Raw genomic sequence first — 16823 nt, forward strand, 5'->3', positions numbered from 1 at the left:
CCCCTAGATGTTTTTGACAAGGTTAAACACAAAAACACAATTTAAGGCAAATATGTGAATGGTTTACTGGGTAAATTATTTAATTTAAACAGTAATGCACTTGCCCCTTGTTAAATTATCTCTAGCTGGACTATCTAAATTCATATCCGTTAAGCTCAAAATGTGTTATGACAGAATGGAGGCCAAGTAGAATGTAGAATAGTCCTGTTAAAATTATGCCAGATTCTCTAAAGTCATACTTAGACATGTGTTGATGATTTTTGTAATCAGCAAAGTTGAGTTGACAGAAATTATCTGGCTTATCAATTTAAGATGAAAAAGATAAATTATAAAAAATGTAGAGTGACTGATCGATCTGATAGCTTCTGTAGCTATGTGGAAATTACTATCAGATGACAATTTACACCTAATCCCTTACAACTATAATTTATCTGCCTTTCATGACACAATTCTGAAAGAGTTAAAATCATCAAGCTCCCCTGCTGGTTATGACGCCTGACGTTATCTCAGTTGGCAACATGTTTGTTTAGCAGGCCATAAATTGTTTCAAACAATAATTAGTGTGGTAGAGTGTCCTCTTGTGTCTTTTCATAAGCATGCAAAGACACACTGGTTCCTAATCCTTAACAAATGCGCAGTATTTTCATGTGAAATACAAGACAAGATTAAAGCCGCAAGCGGCGTTGTAGGCCCTCGCCGGCCGACAGGCCGTTGAGCTGACCCGCCGACGCACGCCGCTTTTGTCCTGAGTGCTTCGCAAGTGTTTAGATTTGAGCTGCATGAGTCGCTCACAGTTTAGTCAAATCGGTATTTGGATTATATGGCATTCTGCCATCAGGAGTTTTTAAGTTTCAATCCAATATGGCCGCCTTCCTGTGTGTATGGGGGCGTGGCTACAATACATTTTTTTTTTGCCCTGACATGACGCATGTCTGTACCGAATTTCGTGGCTGTCCGACAAAGTTGGCGTCGGACCCCTCCCCATAGGAGGGGTTGCCATCGCCATGGCAACAGCGTAAAAACAACAACATGGTTACAATTGTGTTTTTTGATCGGGACCACATGAGGGACTTTTCTGGTAAGTTTCAATCATTTCTGGCAAAGTATTTTGTTAATTCCCATTCAATTTTTGTTATCGTTCTCTAGGGGGCGCTGTAAGGCTGATTGTCAACGTTTCCCTAGTGTCCAGGTAGTAAGGGTCAATAAGTGTTTAATATCTGGTTTGGATTGGAGTGTGTGTGTGCAAACGCTGACTCAGCAGTTTTTAAGTTTCAATCCAATATGGCCGCCTTCCTGTGTGTTTGGGGGCGTGGCCATAATTATTATTTTTTTTTGCCCTGACTTGACGCATGTGTGTACCGAATTTCGTGGCTGTCCGACAAAGTTGGCGTCGGACCCCCCATAGGCACAATGCATTGTGATTTTTGTAGGTGGCGCTAGCGCGCCACTTTTTCATGCCCAATTTTAAAACACATAAAATAATTAATTTTTCGCCGGTTCTGAGCTTGGTTCAAAGTTTGGTGAGTTTTCGAGCATGTTCAGGGGGTCAAATTGCCGTTTAAACAGCAGAACAAAGAAGAAAAATAAAGAATAAAGAATTAAAGCCGCAAGCGGCGTTGTAGGCCCTCGCCGGCCGACAGGCCGTTGAGCTGACCCGCCGACGCACGCCGCTTTTGTCCTGAGTGCTTCGCAAGTGTTTAGATTTGAGCTGCATGAGTAGCTCACAGTTTAGTCAAATCGTTATTTGGATTATATGGCCATCTGCCATCAGGAGTTTCAATCCAATATGGCCGCCTTCCTGTGTGTCTGGGGGCGTGGCCACAATACATTTTGTTTTTGCCCTGACATGACGCATGACTGTACCGAATTTCGTGGCTGTCCGACAAAGTTGGCGTCGGACCCCTCCCCATAGGAGGGGTTGCCATCGCCATGGCAACAGCGTAAAAACAACATGGTTACGATTGTGTTTTTTGATCGGGACCACATGAGGGACTTTTCTGGTAAGTTTCAATCATTTCTGGCAAAGTATTTTTTTAATTCCCATTCAATTTTTGTTATCGTTTTCTAGGGGGCGCTGTAAGGCTGATTGTCAAAGTTTCCCTTTTAAAGTGTCCAGGTAGGAAGGGTCAATAAGTGTTTAAAATTTGGTTTGGATTGGAGTGTGTGTGTGTGCAAACGCTGACTCTGCAGTTTTTAAAATTATATCCAATATGGCCGCCTTCCTGTGTGTTTGGGGGCGTGGCCATAATTGTTTTTTTTTTTTGCCCTGACTTGACGCATGTGTGTACCGAATTTCGTGGCTATCCGACAAAGTTGGCGTCGGACCCCCCATAGGCACAATGCATTGTGATTTTTGTAGGTGGCGCTAGCGCGCCACTTTTTCATTCCCAATTTTAAAACACATAAAATAATTAATTTTTCGCCGGTTCTGAGCTTGGTTCAAAGTTTGGTGAGTTTTCGAGCATGTTCAGGGGGTCAAATTGCCGTTTAAACAGCAGAACAAAGAAGAATAAAGAATAAAGAATAAAGAATTAAAGCCGCAAGCGGCGTTGTAGGCCCTCGCCGGCCGACAGGCCGTTGAGCTGACCCGCCGACGCACGCCGCTTTTGTCCTGAGTGCTTCGCAAGTGTTTAGATTTGAGCTGCATGAGTAGCTCACAGTTTAGTCAAATCGTTATTTGGATTATATGGCCATCTGCCGTCAGGAGTTTCAATCCAATATGGCCGCCTTCCTGTGTGTCTGAGGGCGTGGCCACAATACATTTTTTTTTTGCCTTGACTTGACGCATGTGTGTACCGAATTTCGTGGCTGTCCGACAAAGTTGGCGTCGGACCCCCCATAGGCACAATGCATTGTGATTTTTGTAGGTGGCGCTGACGCGCCACTTTTTCATGCCCAATTTTAAAACACATAAAATAATTAATTTTTCGCCGGTTCTGAGCTTGGTTCAAAGTTTGGTGAGTTTTCGAGCATGTTCAGGGGGTCAAATTGCCGTTTAAACAGCAGAACAAAGAAGAAAAAGAAAAAGAAAAAGAAAAAGAAAAAGAAAAAGAAAAAGAATTAAAGCCGCAAGCGGCGTTGTAGGCCCTCGCCGGCCGACAGGCCGTTGAGCTGACCCGCCGACGCACGCCGCTTTTGTCCTGAGTGCTTCGCAAGTGTTTAGATTTGAGCTGCATGAGTAGCTCACAGTTTAGTCAAATCGTTATTTGGATTATATGGCCATCTGCCATCAGGAGTTTTTAAGTTTCAATCCAATATGGCCACCTTCCTGTGTGTCTGGGGGCGTGGCCATAATACTTTTTTTTTTGCCCTGACATGACGCACGTCTGTACCGAATTTCGTGGCTGTCCGACAAAGTTGGCGTCGGACCCCTCCCCATAGGAGGGGTTGCCATCGCCACGGCAACACCGGAAAAACAACAACGTGGTTACGATTGTGTTTTTTGATCGGGACCACATGAGGGACTTTTCTGGTAAGTTTCAATCATTTCTGGCAAAGTATTTTTTTAATTCCCATTCAATTTTTGTTATTGTTCTCTAGGGGGCGCTGTAAGGCTGATTGTCAAAGTTTCACTTTTAAAATGCCCAGGTAGGAAGGGTCAATAAGTGTTAAAAATCTGGTTTGGATTGGAGTGTGTGTGTGCAAACGCTGACTCAGCAGTTTTTAAAATTATATCCAATATGGCCGCCTTCCTGTGTGTCTGGGGGCGTGGCCATAATACTTTTTTTTTTTTGCCCTGACTTGACGCATGTGTGTACCGAATTTCGTGGCTGTCCGACAAAGTTGGCGTCGGACCCCCCACAGGCACAATGCATTGTGATTTTTGTAGGTGGCGCTAGCGCGCCACTTTTTCATGCCCAATTTTAAAACACATAAAATAATTAATTTTTCGCCGGTTCTGAGCTTGGTTCAAAGTTTGGTGAGTTTTCGAGCATGTTCAGGGGGTCAAATTGCCGTTTAAACAGCAGAACAAAGAAGAAAAAGAATTAAAGCCGCAAGCGGCGTTGTAGGCCCTCGCTGGCCGACAGGCCGTTGAGCTGACCCGCCGACGCACGCCGCTTTTGTCCTGAGTGCTTCGCAAGTGTTTAGATTTTAGCTGCATTAGTAGCTCACAGTTTAATCAAATCGTTATTTGGATTATATGGCAACTGCCATCAGGAGTTTCAATCCAATATGGCCGCCTTCCTGTGTGTCTGGGGGCGTGGCCATAATACATTTTTTTTTTGCCCTGACATGACGCATGTCTGTACCGAATTTCGTGGCTGTCCGACAAAGTTGGCGTCGGACCACTCCCCATAGGAGGGGTTGCCATCGCCACGGCAACACCGTAAAACCAACAACATGGTTACGATTGTGTTTTTTGATCGGGACCACATGAGGAACTTTTCTGGTAAGTTTCAATCATTTCTGGCAAAGTATTTTTTTAATTCCCTTTCAATTTTTGTTATCGTTCTCTAGGGGGCGCTGTAAGGCTGATTGTCAAAGTTTCCCTTTTAAAGTGTCCAGGTAGGAAGGGTCAATAAGTGTTTGAAATTTGGTTTGGATTGGAGTGTGTGTGTGAAAACGCTGACTCTGCAGTTTTTAAAATTATATCCAATATGGCCGCCTTCCTGTGTGTCTGGGGGCGTGGCCATAATACTTTTTTTTTTTTGCCTTGACTTGACGCATGTGTGTACCGAATTTCGTGGCTGTCCGACAAAGTTGGCGTCGGACCCCCCATAGGAACAATGCATTGTGATTTTTGTAGGTGGCGCTAGCGCGCCACTTTTTCATGCCCAATTTTAAAACACATAAAATAATTAATTTTTCGCCGGTTCTGAGCTTGGTTCAAAGTTTGGTGAGTTTTCGAGCACGTTCAGGGGGTCAAATTGCAGTTTAAACAGCAGAATAAAGAATAAAGAATAAAGAATTAAAGCCGCAAGCGGCGTTGTAGGCCCTCGCCGGCCGACAGGCCGTTGAGCTGACCCGCCGACGCACGCCGCTTTTGTCCTGAGTGCTTCGCAAGTGTTTAGATTTGAGCTGCATGAGTAGCTCACAGTTTAGTCAAATCGTTATTTGGATTATATGGCCATCTGCCGTCAGGAGTTTCAATCCAATATGGCCGCCTTCCTGTGTGTCTGGGGGCGTGGCCATAATACTTTTTTTTTTGCCCTGACATGACGCATGTCTGTACCGAATTTCGTGGCTGTCCGACAAAGTTGGCGTCGGACCCCTCCCCATAGGAGGGGTTGCCATCGCCATGGCAACAGCGTAAAAACAACAACATGGTTACGATTGTGTTTTTTGATCGGGACCACATGAGGGACTTTTCTGGTAAGTTTCAATCATTTCTGGCAAAGTATTTTTTTAATTCCCATTCAATTTTTGTTATCGTTCTCTAGGGGGCGCTGTAAGGCTGATTGTCAAAGTTTCCCTTTTAAAGTGTCCAGGTAGGAAGGGCCAATAAGTGTTTAAAATTTGGTTTGGATTGGAGTGTGTGTGTGTGCAAACGCTGACTCTGCAGTTTTTAAAATTATATCCAATATGGCCGCCTTCCTGTGTGTTTGGGGGCGTGGCCATAATTTTTTTTTTTTTTTGCCCTGACTTGACACATGTGTGTACCGAATTTCGTGGCTGTCCGACAAAGTTGGCGTCGGACCCCCCATAGGCACAATGCATTGTGATTTTTGTAGGTGGCGCTAGCGCGCCACTTTTTCATGCACAAATTTAAAACACATAAAATAATTAATTTTTCGCCGGTTCTGAGCTTGGTTCAAAGTTTGGTGAGTTTTCGAGCATGTTCAGGGGGTCAAATTGCCGTTTAAACAGCAGAACAAAGAAGAAAAAGAAAAAGAAAAAGAAAAATAAAGAAGAATAAAGAATTTTTGCAAAAACAATATAACTTTTTTTCTGAGTATGCGATTTCTACACAAAATACATTTTCGGAATGGTCTCGACGAGGGCTACGCGTCTGTGGGGGCACACAAACACGAGTTGACGAGCTTCGCTCGTCAACTCGTGTTTGTGTGTGTGTCTGTGTGTCTGTGTTGTTTAGTGTCGGGGTGTGTGTGTGTGTGCTGTTGAGTGTCGTGGGTGTGGGCGTGGGTGTGTTGGTCGCCCGATGGTTGACTCGCTGCGCTCGTCAACCATCGGAAGACAGTTACAAACACGAGTTGACTCGCTACGCTCGTCAACTCGTGTTTGTGGATCTCTGTGTGTGTGCATTTGTGTTGTTTAGTGTCGGGGTGTGTGTGTGTGCTGTTGAGTGTCGTGTGTGTGGGCGTGAGTGTGTTGGATGCTGAGGGTTGACGAGCTGCGCTCGTCAACTTTGCCGAGGGTTGACGAGCTGCGCTCGTCAACTTTGTCGAGGGTTGACTCGCTACGCTCGTCAACTTGTCTTCTGCGTTGCAAAAGCAATAGCCCCTTACGCCTAGAATAGGCGCTCGGGCCTAATTAAAGCCGCAAGCGGCGTTGTAGGCCCTCGCCGGCCGACAGGCCGTTGAGCTGACCCGCCGACGCACGCCGCTTTTGTCCTGAGTGCTTCGCAAGTGTTTAGATTTGAGCTGCATTGGTAGCTCACAGTTTAGTCAAATCGTTATTTGGATTATATGGCCATCTGCCATCAGGAGTTTCAATCCAATATGGCCGCCTTCCTGTGTGTCTGGGGGCGTGGCCATAATACTTTTTTTTTTGCCCTGACATGACGCATGTCTGTACCGAATTTCGTTGCTGTCCGACAAAGTTGGCGTCGGACCCCTCCCCAAAGGAGGGGTTGCCATCGCCATGGCAACAGCGTAAAAACAACATGGTTACGATTGTGTTTTTTGATCGGGACCACATGAGGGACTTTTCTGGTAAGTTTCAATCATTTCTGGCAAAGTATTTTTTGAATTCCCATTCAATTTTTGTTATCGTTCTCTAGGGGGCGCTGTAAGGCTGATTGTCAAAGTTTCCCTTTTAAAGTGTCCAGGTAGGAAGGGTCAATAACTGTTTAAAATTTGGTTTGGATTGGAGTGTGTGTGTGTGCAAACGCTGACTCAGCAGTTTTTAAAATTATATCCAATATGGCCGCCTTTCTGTGTGTCTGGGGGCGTGGCCATAATACTTTTTTTTTTTTGCCCTGACTTGACGCATGTGTGTACCGAATTTCGTGGCTGTCCGACAAAGTTGGCGTCGGACCCCCCATAGGCACAATGCATTGTGATTTTTGTAGGTGGCGCTAGCGCGCCACTTTTTCATGCCCAATTTTAAAACACATAAAATAATTAATTTTTCGCCGGTTCTGAGCTTGGTTCAAAGTTTGGTGAGTTTTCGAGCATGTTCAGGGGGTCAAATTGCCGTTTAAACAGCAGAACAAAGAAAAAGAAAAAGAAAAAGAAAAAGAAAAAGAATTAAAGCCGCAAGCGGCGTTGTAGGCCCTCGCCGGCCGACAGGCCGTTGAGCTGACCCGCCGACGCACGCCGCTTTTGTCCTGAGTGCTTCGCAAGTGTTTAGATTTGAGCTGCATGAGTAGCTCACAGTTTAGTCAAATCGTTATTTGGATTATATGGCCATCTGCCGTCAGGAGTTTCAATCCAATATGGCCGCCTTCCTGTGTGTCTGGGGGCGTGGCCATATTTTTTTTTTTTTTTGCCCTGACTTGACGCATGTCTGTACCGAATTTCGTGGCTGTCCGACAAAGTTGGCGTCGGACCCCTCCCCATAGGAGGGGTTGCCATCGCCATGGCAACAGCGTAAAAACAACAACGTGGTTACGATTGTGTTTTTTGATCGGGACCACGTGAGGGACTTTTCTGGTAAGTTTCAATCATTTCTGGTAAAGTATTTTTTAAATTCCCATTCAATTTTTGTTATCGTTCTCTAGGGGGCGCTGTAAGGCTGATTGTCAAAGTTTCCCTTTTAAAGTGTCCAGGTAGGAAGGGTCAATAAGTGTTTAAAATTTGGTTTGGATTGGAGTGTGTGTGTGTGCAAACGCTGACTCAGCAGTTTTTAAAATTATATCCAATATGGCCGCCTTCCTGTGTGTTTGGGGGCGTGGCCATAATTTTTTTTTTTTTTTGCCCTGACTTGACGCATGTGTGTACCGAATTTCGTGGCTGTCCGACAAAGTTGGCGTCGGACCCCCCATAGGCACAATGCATTGTGATTTTTGTAGGTGGCGCTAGCGCGCCACTTTTTCATTCCCAATTTTGAAACACATGAAATAATTAATTTTTCGCCGGTTCTGAGCTTGGTTCAAAGTTTGGTGAGTTTTCGAGCATGTTCAGGGGGTCAAATTGCCGTTTAAACAGCAGAACAAAGAAGAAAAATAAAGAATAAAGAAGAATAAAGAATTTTTGCAAAAACAATATAACTTTTTTTCTGAGTGTGCGATTTCTACACAAAATACATTTTCGGAATGGTCTCGACGAGGGCTACGCGTCTGTGGGGGCACACAAACACGAGTTGACGAGCTTCGCTCGTCAACTCGTGTTTGTGTGTGTGTGTGTGTGTCTGTGTGTCTGTGTTGTTTAGTGTCGGGGTGTGTGTGTGTGTGCTGTTGAGTGTCGTGGGTGTGGGCGTGGGTGTGTTGGTCGCCCGATGGTTGACTCGCTGCGCTCGTCAACCATCGGAAGACAGTTACAAACACAGTTGACTCGCTGCGCTCGTCAACTGTGTTTGTCGATGTCTGTGTGTGTGCGTGTGTGTTGTTGAGTGTCGGTGTGTGTGTGTGTGCTGTTGAGTGTCGGTGTGTGTGTGCGTGAGTGTGTTGGATGCCGAGGGTTGACGAGCTGCGCTCGTCAACTTTGTCGAGGGTTGACGAGCTGCGCTCGTCAACTTTGTCGAGAGTTGACGAGCTGCGCTCGTCAACTTGTCGTCTTCTGCGTTGCAAAAGCAATAGCCCCTTACGCCTAGAATAGGCGCTCGGGCCTAAAAAGAATAAAGAATTTTTGCAAAAACAATATAACTTTTTTTCTGAGTATGCGATTTCTACACAAAATACGTTTTTGGAATGGTCTCGACGAGGGCTACGCGTCTGTGGGGGCACACAAACACGAGTTGACGAGCTTCGCTCGTCAACTCGTGTTTGTGTGTGTGCGTGTGTGTCTGTGTGTCTGTGTTGTTTAGTGTCGGGGTGTGTGTGTGTGTGCTGTTGAGTGTCGTGGGTGTGGGCGTGGGTGTGTTGGTCGCCCGATGGTTGACTCGCTGCGCTCGTCAACCATCGGAAGACAGTTACAAACACGAGTTGACTCGCTGCGCTCGTCAACTCGTGTTTGTGGATCTCTGTGTGTGTGCATTTGTGTTGTTTAGTGTCGGTGTGTGTGTGTGTGCTGTTGAGTGTCGGTGTGTGTGTGCGTGAGTGTGTTGGATGCCGAGGGTTGACGAGCTGTGCTCGTCAACTTTGTCGAGGGTTGACGAGCTGCGCTCGTCAACTTTGTCGAGAGTTGACGAGCTGCGCTCGTCAACTTGTCGTCTTCTGCGTTGCAAAAGCAATAGCCCCTTACGCCTAGTATAGGCGCTCGGGCCTAATTAAAGCCGCAAGCGGCGTTGTAGGCCCTCGCCGGCCGACAGGCCGTTGAGCTGACCCGCCGACGCACGCCGCTTTTGTCCTGAGTGCTTCGCAAGTGTTTAGATTTGAGCTGCATTGGTAGCTCACAGTTTAGTCCAATCGTTATTTGGATTATATGGCCATCTGCCATCAGGAGTTTCAATCCAATATGGCCGCCTTCCTGTGTGTCTGGGGGCGTGGCCATAATACATTTTTTTTTTGCCCTGACATGACGCATGTCTGTACCGAATTTCGTGGCTGGCCGACAAAGTTGGGGTCGGACCCCTCCCCATAGGAGGGGTTGCCATCGCCACGGCAACACCGTAAAACCAACAACATGGTTACAATTGTGTTTTTTGATCGGGACCACATGAGGGACTTTTCTGGTAAGTTTCAATCATTTCTGGCAAAGTATTTTTTTAATTCCCATTCAATTTTTGTTATCGTTCTCTAGGGGGCGCTGTAAGGCTGATTGTCAAAGTTTCCCTTTTAAAGTGTCCAGGTAGGAAGGGTCAATAACTGTTTAAAATTTGGTTTGGATTGGAGTGTGTGTGTGTGCAAACGCTGACTCAGCAGTTTTTAAAATTATATCCAATATGGCCGCCTTTCTGTGTGTCTGGGGGCGTGGCCATAATACTTTTTTTTTTTTGCCCTGACTTGACGCATGTGTGTACCGAATTTCGTGGCTGTCCGACAAAGTTGGCGTCGGACCCCCCATAGGCACAATGCATTGTGATTTTTGTAGGTGGCGCTAGCGCGCCACTTTTTCATGCCCAATTTTAAAACACATAAAATAATTAATTTTTCGCCGGTTCTGAGCTTGGTTCAAAGTTTGGTGAGTTTTCGAGCATGTTCAGGGGGTCAAATTGCCGTTTAAACAGCAGAACAAAGAAAAAGAAAAAGAAAAAGAAAAAAGAAAAAGAAAATTAAAGCCGCAAGCGGCGTTGTAGGCCCTCGCCGGCCGACAGGCCGTTGAGCTGACCCGCCGACGCACGCCGCTTTTGTCCTGAGTGCTTCGCAAGTGTTTAGATTTGAGCTGCATGAGTCGCTCACAGTTTAGTCAAATCGGTATTTGGATTATATGGCATTCTGCCATCAGGAGTTTTTAAGTTTCAATCCAATATGGCCGCCTTCCTGTGTGTCTGGGGGCGTGGCCATAATACTTTTTTTTTTTGCCCTGACATGACGCATGTCTGTACCGAATTTCGTGGCTGTCCGACAAAGTTGGCGTCGGACCCCTCCCCATAAGAGGGGTTGCCATCGCCATGGCAACACCGTAAAAACAACAACATGGTTACGATTGTGTTTTTTGATCGGGACCACATGAGGGACTTTTCTGGTAAGTTTCAATCATTTCTGGCAAAGTATTTTTTAAATTCCCATTCAATATTTGTTATCGTTCTCTAGGGGGCGCTGTAAGGCTGATTGTCAAAGTTTCCCTTTTAAAGTGTCCAGATAGGAAGGGTCAATAAGTGTTTAAAATTTGGTTTGGATTGGAGTGTGTGTGTGTGCAAACGCTGACTCAGCAGTTTTTAAAATTATATCCAATATGGCCGCCATCCTGTGTGTCTGGGGGCGTGGCCATAATACTTTTTTTTTTTTGCCCTGACTTGACGCATGTGTGTACCGAATTTCGTGGCTGTCCGACAAAGTTGGCGTCGGACCCCCCATAGGCACAATGCATTGTGATTTTTGTAGGTGGCGCTAGCGCGCCACTTTTTCATGCCCAATTTTAAAACACATAAAATAATAAATTTTTCGCCGGTTCTGAGCTTGGTTCAAAGTTTGGTGAGTTTTCGAGCATGTTCAGGGGGTCAAATTGCCGTTTAAACAGCAGAACAAAGAAAAAGAAAAAGAAAAAGAAAAAGAATTAAAGCCGCAAGCGGCGTTGTAGGCCCTCGCCGGCCGACAGGCCGTTGAGCTGACCCGCCGACGCGCGCCGCTTTTGTCCTGAGTGCTTCGCAAGTGTTTAGATTTTAGCTGCATTAGTAGCTCACAGTTTAGTCAAATTGTTATTTGGATTATATGGCCATCTGCCGTCAGGAGTTTTTAAGTTTCAATCCAATATGGCCGCCTTCCTGTGTGTCTGGGGGCGTGGCCATAATTTTTTTTTTTTTGCCCTGACTTGATGCATGTCTGTACCGAATTTCGTGGCTGTCCGACAAAGTTGGCGTCGGACCCCTCACCATAGGCGGGGTTGCCATCGCCATGGCAACAGCATAAAAACAACATGGTTACGATTGTGTTTTTTGATCGGGACCACATGAGGGACTTTTCTGGTAAGTTTCAATCATTTCTGGAAAAGTTTTTTTTTAATTCCCATTCAATTTTTGTTATCGTTCTCTAGGGGGCGCTGTAAGGCTGATTGTCAAAGTTTCCCTTTTAAAGTGTCCAGGTAGGAAGGGTCAATAAGTGTTTAAAATTTGGTTTGGATTGGAGTGTGTGTGTGTGCAAACGCTGACTCTGCAGTTTTTAAAATTATATCCAATATGGCCGCCTTCCTGTGTGTTTGGGGGCGTGGCCATAATATTTTTTTTTTTTTGCACCGACTTGACGCATGTGTGTACCAAATTTCGTGTCTGTCCGACAAAGTTGGCGTCGGACCCCCCATAGGCACAATGCATTGTGATTTTTGTAGGTGGCGCTAGCGCGCCACTTTTTCATGCCCAATTTCAAAACACATAAAATAATTAATTTTTCGCCGGTTCTGAGCTTGGTTCAAAGTTTGGTGAGTTTTCGAGCATGTTCAGGGGGTCAAATTGCCGTTTAAACAGCAGAACAAAGAAGAAAAAGAAAAAGAAAAATAAAGAAGAATAAAGAATTTTTGCAAAAACAATATAACTTTTTTTCTGAGTGTGCGATTTCTACACAAAATACATTTTCGGAATGGTCTCGACGAGGGCTACGCGTCTGTGGGGGCACACAAACACGAGTTGACGAGCTTCGCTCGTCAACTCGTGTTTGTGTGTGTGTGTGTCTGTCCGTGTGTCTGTGTTGTTTAGTGTCGGGGTGTGTGTGTGTGTGCTGTTGAGTGTCGTGGGTGTGGGCGTGGGTGTGTTGGTCGCCCGATGGTTGACTCGCTGCGCTCGTCAACCATCGGAAGACAGTTACAAACACGAGTTGACTCGCTGCGCTCGTCAACTCGTGTTTGTGGATCTTTGTGTGTGTGCATTTGTGTTGTTTAGTGTCGGTGTGTGTGTGTGCTGTTGAGTGTCGGTGTGTGTGTGCGTGAGTGTGTTGGTCGTCCTCAACAGCATGGCAAAGTTGGATGCCGAGGGTTGACGAGCTGCGCTCGTCAACTTTGTCGAGGGTTGACTCGCTACGCTCGTCAACTTGTCTTCTGCGTTGCAAAAGCAATAGCCCCTTACGCCTAGAATAGGCGCTCGGGCCTAAAAAGAAAAAGAATAAAGAATTTTTGCAAAAACAATATAACTTTTTTTCTGAGTGTGCGATTTCTACACAAAATACGTTTTTGGAATGGTCTCGACGAGGGCTACGCGCCTGTGGGGGCACACAAACACGAGTTGACGAGCTTCGCTCGTCAACTCGTGTTTGTGTGTGTCTGTGTGTGTCTGTGTGTCTGTGTTGTTTAGTGTCGGGGTGTGTGTGTGTGTGCTGTTGAGTGTCGTGGGTGTGGGCGTGGGTGTGTTGGTCGCCCGATGGTTGACTCGCTGCGCTCGTCAACCATCGGAAGACAGTTACAAACACGAGTTGACTCGCTGCGCTCGTCAACTCGTGTTTGTGGATCTCTGTGTGTGTGCGTTTGTGTTGTTTAGTGTCGGTGTGTGTGTGCGTGAGTGTGTTGGATGCCGAGGGTTGACGAGCTGCGCTCGTCAACTTTGTCGAGGGTTGACGAGCTGCGCTCGTCAACTTTGTCGAGAGTTGACGAGCTGCGCTCGTCAACTTGTCATCTTCTGCGTTGCAAAAGCAATAGCCCCTTACGCCTAGAATAGGCGCTCGGGCCTAAAGAATAAAGAATTTTTGCAAAAACAATATAACTTTTTTTCTGAGTATGCGATTTCTACACAAAATACGTTTTTGGAATGGTCTCGACGAGGGCTACGCGTCTGTGGGGGCACACAAACACGAGTTGACGAGCTTCGCTCGTCAACTCGTGTTTGTGTGTGTGCGTGTGTGTCTGTGTGTCTGTGTTGTTTAGTGTCGGGGTGTGTGTGTGTGTGCTGTTGAGTGTCGTGGGTGTGGGCGTGGGTGTGTTGGTCGCCCGATGGTTGACTCGCTGCGCTCGTCAACCATCGGAAGACAGTTACAAACACGAGTTGACTCGCTGCGCTCGTCAACTCGTGTTTGTGGATCTCTGTGTGTGTGCATTTGTGTTGTTTAGTGTCGGTGTGTGTGTGTGTGCTGTTGAGTGTCGGTGTGTGTGTGCGTGAGTGTGTTGGATGCCGAGGGTTGACGAGCTGTGCTCGTCAACTTTGTCGAGGGTTGACGAGCTGCGCTCGTCAACTTTGTCGAGAGTTGACGAGCTGCGCTCGTCAACTTGTCGTCTTCTGCGTTGCAAAAGCAATAGCCCCTTACGCCTAGTATAGGCGCTCGGGCCTAATTAAAGCCGCAAGCGGCGTTGTAGGCCCTCGCCGGCCGACAGGCCGTTGAGCTGACCCGCCGACGCACGCCGCTTTTGTCCTGAGTGCTTCGCAAGTGTTTAGATTTGAGCTGCATTGGTAGCTCACAGTTTAGTCAAATCGTTACTTGGATTATATGGCCATCTGCCATCGGGAGTTTCAATCCAATATGGCCGCCTTCCTGTGTGTCTGGGGGCGTGGCCATAATACATTTTTTTTTTGCCCTGACATGACGCATGTCTGTACCGAATTTCGTGGCTGTCCGACAAAGTTGGCGTCGGACCGCTCCCCATAGGCGGGGTTGCCATCGCCACGGCAACACCGTAAAAACAACAACATGGTCACGGCTGTGTTTTTTGATCGGGACCACATGAGGGACTTTTCTGGTAAGTTTCAATCATTTCTGACAAAGTATTTTTTTAATTCCCATTCAATTTTTGTTATCGTTCTCTAGGGGGCGCTGTAAGGCTAATTGTCAAAGTTTCACTTTTAAAATGTCCAGGTAGGAAGGGTCAATAAGTGTTTAAAATTTGGTTTGGATTGGAGTGTGTGTGTGTGCAAACGCTGACTCAGCAGTTTTTAAAATTATATCCAATATGGCCGCCTTCCTGTGTGTCTGGGGGCGTGGCCATAATTTTTTTTTTTTTTTGCCCTGACTTGACGCATGTGTGTACCGAATTTCGTGGCTGTCCGACAAAGTTGGCGTTGGAGCCCCCATAGGCACAATGCATTGTGATTTTTGTAGGTGGCGCTAGCGCGCCACTTTTTCATGCCCAATTTCAAAACACATAAAATAATTAATTTTTCGCCGGTTCTGAGCTTGGTTCAAAGTTTGGTGAGTTTTCGAGCATGTTCAGGGGGTCAAATTGCCGTTTAAACAGCAGAACAAAGAAGAAGAAAGAAGAAGAAAGAAGAAGAAAGAATTTTTGCAAAAACAATATAACTTTTTTTCTGAGTATGCGATTTCTACACAAAATACGTTTTTGGAATGGTCTCGACGAGGGCTACGCGTCTGTGGGGGCACACAAACACGAGTTGACGAGCTTCGCTCGTCAACTCGTGTTTGTGTGTGTGTGTGTGTGTCTGTGTGTCTGTGTTGTTTAGTGTCGGGGTGTGTGTGTGTGTGCTGTTGAGTGTCGTGGGTGTGGGCGTGGGTGTGTTGGTCGCCCGATGGTTGACTCGCTGCGCTCGTCAACCATCGGAAGACAGTTACAAACACAGTTGACTCGCTGCGCTCGTCAACTGTGTTTGTCGATGTCTGTGTGTGTGCGTGTGTGTTGTTGAGTGTCGGTGTGTGTGTGTGTGCTGTTGAGTGTCGGTGTGTGTGTGCGTGAGTGTGTTGGATGCCGAGGGTTGACGAGCTGCGCTCGTCAACTTTGTCGAGGGTTGACGAGCTGCGCTCGTCAACTTTGTCGAGAGTTGACGAGCTGCGCTCGTCAACTTGTCATCTTCTGCGTTGCAAAAGCAATAGCCCCTTACGCCTAGAATAGGCGCTCGGGCCTAATAAAGAATTTTTGCAAAAACAATATAACTTTTTTTCTGAGTGTGCGATTTCTACACAAAATACATTTTCGGAATGGTCTCGACGAGGGCTACGCGTCTGTGGGGGCACACAAACACGAGTTGACGAGCTTCGCTCGTCAACTCGTGTTTGTGTGTGTGTGTGTGTGTGTGTGTCTGTGTTTCTGTGTTGTTTAGTGTCGGGGTGTGTGTGTGTGTGCTGTTGAGTGTCGTGGGTGTGGGCGTGGGTGTGTTGGTCGCCCGATGGTTGACTCGCTGCGCTCGTCAACCATCGGAAGACAGTTACAAACACGAGTTGACTCGCTGCGCTCGTCAACTCGTGTTTGTGGATCTCTGTGTGTGTGCGTTTGTGTTGTTTAGTGTCGGTGTGTGTGTGTGTGCTGTTGAGTGTCGGTGTGTGTGTGCATGGGTGTGTTGGTCGTCCTCAACAGCATGGCAAAGTTGGATGCCGAGGGTTGACGAGCTGCGCTCGTCAACTTTGTCGAGGGTTGACTCGCTACGCTCGTCAACTTGTCTTCTGCGTTGCAAAAGCAATAGCCCCTTACGCCTAGAATAGGCGCTCGGGCCTAATAAAGAATAAAGAATTTTTGCAAAAACAATATAACTTTTTTTCTGAGTATTCGATTTTTACACAAAATACATTTTCGGAATGGTCTCGACGAAGGCCACGCGTCTGTGGGGGCACACAGACACACACAAACACGAGTTGACTCGCTGCGCTCGTCAACTCGTGTTTGTGTGTGTCTGTATGTGTGTGTTGTTTAGTGTCGGGGTGTGTGTGTGTGCTGTTAAGTGTCGTGGGTGTGGGCGTGGGTGTGTTGGTCGCCCGATGGTTGACTCGCTGCGCTGCGCTCGCTACGCTCGTCAACTGTGTTTGTCGATGTCTGTGTATGTGCGTGTGTGTTGAGTGTCGGTGTGTGTGTGTGTGCTGTTGAGTGTCGTGGGTGTGGGCGTGGGTGTGTTGGTCGCCCGATGGTTGACTCGCTGCGCTCGTCAACCATCGGAAGACAGTTACAAACACAGTTGACTCGCTGCGCTCGTCAACTGTGTTTGTCGATGTCTGTGTGTGTGCGTGTGTGTTGTTGAGTGTCGGTGTGTGTGTGTGTGTGTGCTGTTGAGTGTCGGTGTGTGTGTGCGTGAGTGTGTTGGATGCCGAGGGTTGACGAGCTGCGCTCGTCAACTTTGTCGAGGGTTGACGAGCTGCGCTCGTCAAC

This window comes from Brachionichthys hirsutus, chromosome 11, assembly GCF_040956055.1.
Source record: "Brachionichthys hirsutus isolate HB-005 chromosome 11, CSIRO-AGI_Bhir_v1, whole genome shotgun sequence".
NCBI classification, from domain to species: Eukaryota; Metazoa; Chordata; class Actinopteri; order Lophiiformes; family Brachionichthyidae; genus Brachionichthys; species Brachionichthys hirsutus.